Source organism: Lepidothrix coronata, unplaced genomic scaffold (genome assembly GCF_001604755.1).
Source record: "Lepidothrix coronata isolate B3197 unplaced genomic scaffold, Lepidothrix_coronata-1.0 Scaffold43, whole genome shotgun sequence".
Lineage (NCBI taxonomy): Eukaryota > Metazoa > Chordata > Aves > Passeriformes > Pipridae > Lepidothrix > Lepidothrix coronata.
In genome coordinates this window covers 4989955-4994229 of record NW_016690223.1, presented here as the reverse complement: position 1 = coordinate 4994229, position 4275 = coordinate 4989955, and the positions used below count along the sequence as shown (strand labels likewise).

Sequence of the window (4275 nt, the reverse complement as noted above, 5' to 3'; positions counted from 1 at the left end):
TTACATGTCTACCATGATACTGCAAGATAGTTATGAATAAATCTTACTTTGATATGTGGCTTATATATATATATATATAAAAAACTAGAGGAATTTAAATTTTCTGGTATTTCAGGGGAAGTACACATTAAAGATAACAAAGCTTTATTATAATGACAAAAGAAACAGCACATCATGTTTGCTTGTACTGAATCATCATTTTTTCAACAAAATTTCATTTTCATCTGAGCTACTTAAGACTCTATTTACTTTATCAAGCCAAGCATTTGAAACTCGTCAGCATGGTATCTGAGCACCAAATAGAGTATTGTGTTCTTGGTTGCAGGAGGGTGATCAGAAAAAGCACGTTTTACATGATGAAATGAGAGCCACCCAGCTTTCCTTTGCCTCATCTTCTACTGTAAATATCTTGATTCTTCTCTTCCTTATTGATTTGTTGCCTATATCCTCTCTCCCTTTGACATCCTAAAGGAGAAAATAGAACAAGCAGGTAAAAAAAAGCCAAGAAGGTTCAGTATGTTCCTTTCAACCTGTGCTTCATAGACAATTCTTGGTGACCATTTTACATGTATTACCCAACACCAAAGACAGCCAGAGGTTAAATTGCTATTTAAACAGACATTCTAAATGGAAATGAGCTGCAAGTCATTTAAACACACTCACTGCATGCAGATTCCACTCTCATTGTAACAAGGGTGGAGAAGGAACCTGAAAACAAAACCTGTAAATATTGATTCTTCTGTATACTTGAATGGAAATCTGGTACAAAGATACTTCATTATCTCTTGTCCATCTCTCTCATAATTAATGAAGCAGGGCTATATCCTTGCAATATGTGTGTCCACTCTTTGTTTCTGAAGAGATGGCACTTACACCTTTCCTCAAAATGCTAATTCCATAGCCCAACAAAGCAGGTTTTTACACTCTTCCTGTCTTGTGTAGTTTTCCTTTGCTTAATTTAATTTTTTACATCTAGTCTGTAAATGAGTCCTTATCCCAATACATTTAGTGTTTATTATTGATGCTCATGTACTGTCTTATCAAATTCAGTTGCCATATGGCTGACAACTCTATGACCAGTACCTGTTACCCTTTCCATCATTGCCATATGGGCCTTTCTTCTACTGCCAGGTTAACATTCAGGTCCTTCTGTTCTTAGTATGCTCACTGTCTGACACTCCCCTGACCTAAAGGATGTTTTTTTCTTAAAGATGGGGTCCTGAAATAGAACCATCCCCTGAAAACATGCTCTGCATGTCAGAACACAGTCTTCTGTCACTGTTATTGCCTCTTTTGTGCCTGCTTTCCAAAAATATTCTAATAGACAAGCTTGCCAGCAGAGATGTTACAGGCATCCTCCTAGGAACAAACATGCCATGTGTTTGCTGTAGCCTATCAAATCTGAACAGCACAGCTGGAATTTCAACTAGCAAATCCTTACAAATTAGTTGTGGATGAGCCACTAAATTTAACTGGGAAATAAGTTTGAATAGCAAATTAATTCTACAAAATCACGATCTGCTTGTCAAGTCAGAATTGGGGAAAAAAGGAGGACTTGTCATCATATTCTTTGGAGCATTTTTGCCTGTAACTGATTTATAATAAAGCAGTTCCAAGAATCCTTACTCTGATATGAGTTCATTCATCATACCATTATCTTTAAATCAGTCTCTCTCTATGTTTTGTTTTCATCTTTTCCTAGGTTTCCTTTGTTCTTTCAGGTCTTTGTGCTAGTAAGCAGTCCAGGGCTAAGAACTGTATCCTCAATGCAATTTCACTGAAGCAGCGGAGAAAGAAGCTAATAACTCCTTGCTCTATAATGCAAAATTTCTGCATATGTATACTTTCCTTTCTGACATTCCTGTTTTTCATTTCAGCTGCAGACCATATTCAGTGGCAGCAAATAAACACAGAGCCTACTATAGGAAAATATATTTCCAAATCATTAGGGGCTCATTTTCAGCTTTTCAGTGAAATTTATTGCACTTTACCACCTTTAGAATGTAGTTTAGGAACTGTTTTGAAGACTCTCTCATTACTCAGTAGTATAATGAGAAGCTTTCTGAGCCAGTTAGACACTAGGAAAAGATTTGAACAAACATACCAGGAATTTTCATTGCTCTTGAATGCATCTATAAGCTGCCTTTGTTTAGGATATTTTCCAAAGGCACAAATGGAGAAAATGCATACATTTAAATGCAAGTCCATCATCATTGCTGGTTTTATTTAATCAAAAAAAGCTGTGAGTTTCCTAAATCCTTGTTAGATAGAAAGACGAATTCGAATTCAAGTGATACAAATTGATTTTCCAAAGCAGGAGGAATTGAACTAAACATGTTGTGAGGCAAGAAATTACTTCTGTGCTACTCAGTACCAGATAGTCATGGATTTGTTGCATATATGAGAAAAAATGAAGTAATCTGTAAAAATTATAAATTATTGACCATTCACCTAGAACTCCTGCTCCTGTCAAAAAGCCAGGTATAGAGTAGGAGATAAAATTGGAAGGAGAACAAGGTGAAAGGTCTGAGCTACCACCCAGATCTGGGAAAGGATTATGCTGTACTCCTTACAGTGTGTAGCATTTTTCACAAGTGGTGTTTCTCAGTTTGATGAGACTGGAATGTTTGCTAAAGAGGATGAATTATGAGGTAGACCAAACTCCTCTCTCTCAGCAATTGTAAATCCAAAATTAAGGGGGCTCTAGTCGAGGAAGTATGGAAAAAGAAGAAGAAATAACAACTCTTTATTAAAAGATATATTTATGTTGGCAAGGACAGTAACGGAACACAAAAAAACAACTAGACAATAGTCCTGTACCCAAAAGTCCCCTTCAAACAAAAGAAAAAAAAAGTCTGAACACTTCTCTGTCCTTCAGCGCAGCCCTAATCGTGGCCTGCAGGGGGCGCTGTTGGATCGCTGGAGGTGCAGGGCCTGCAGTTCTCTATGTTGGCCTGCAGGGGGCGCTGTCGGGCTCTGGCGGTCACCACACAGGGGGTTGGGGGGGGGGTCGAGGGTCTCGGATCATGGGAGAAGCCGAAAAAATGAGGACCCTTCCCCCAGTGAAAGAAGAGGAAAAGAAAAGCAGTCCACCCCCACGGAACTCACTGTTGTTCTCGGATGATGGTGTTTCAAGGCTCCTCCCTTTTCTCCCAGTGAGCACAAAACTCTCCGATGAAAACACAGCAGGTTCAGGCTGGAGGCAAAAGCAGCTTGTAAGCAAGCTGAGGCCAGTGATCAGGGCTGACCAGGTCGGGAGCCAGAAAAATCGGCCTCAAGGCTTTTTCTCCAAAATGCCCACACACAGATCCTGTCTCCATTCCAGAAAGAGAGAGACCCAAAAAATCTCTTTTCTCCTTTGTGAGGAGGGCCAGCTACCAAATCAAAATTCCTCCCCCCTCACTCCAGTCTTGGATGGGCCTTTAGCTAGGAATGTGGCTCCGTTGGTTAGATCTTTTGTAAAACTAATTGCCCCCCCCTTTCCCCGTCCCATTCGAACTCTGTCTTTCTTACAGTGGAGCAGGGGAAGAAAAAATTCCCCCCTTGGATTTATAACCTATAACATGGTGATACTTGGAATGGTATGAAATTCAGATTCTTTGTACAAGGCACAGGAAAACCTGAAGATTTTCAAGTGACTTTTTTGAAAAGTCTTATTTTTCCTGTTATACTGTGGCATAAAATAAATATTATAGCAAATTAGGATCACTTTGACAGATCTACACAAAGATCTCTTTCTTTCTTAGGAAACAAGTCATAGCATTTTTTTAACTTATCAGTTGTAATACTAACAAATCCTAACTAAACCCACTGAAAATACAGCCTTTAAATGTATCAATGAGTGCACATAAAAACCTGCTAACTATTGCTGAAGACTTTTTCCAAGATCTGTCAGAAAAAGCATCTCATGGAATTTTTCAACAGTTTAAGTGATTGCAGAATATTCATAAATTTTGTAAAATGCAGCTTTTCTCTATTACCCTCTCTACCAAAATCCACCAGATAGAGTGAATAAATCTGCATCGGGTATGTGGTATAATTAATTAGTATAGATCAGCACGGCCAAGTCAGATATGACAACACTCTTTCTGAGCCCTTTTTAATTAAGAATGGAGTGAAACAAGGCTGCGTTCTCGCTCCTACCCTATTCACCGTCTTCTTTAGCATGATGCTCCAAAGGGCCTCAGTAGACCTCGATGATCAGGACGGTATCTATATACGTTACCGTACTGATGGAAGCCTTTTCAATTTAAGGCGTCTGAAGGCCCTCACCAA

General features: G+C 39.0%; 1 long non-coding RNA gene across 1 annotated transcript in view; it reads right to left on the bottom strand.

Moving 5' to 3' along the window:
* Nucleotides 1-317: 317 nt before the first annotated feature.
* LOC108496788 overlaps nt 318-4275 on the bottom strand; it is an 8209-nt gene continuing 4251 nt past the window's right edge. The window contains exon 3 of the long non-coding RNA XR_001874589.1: nt 318-465. This is a non-coding gene — a long non-coding RNA (uncharacterized LOC108496788). The remainder of the gene's footprint in view (nt 466-4275) is intronic.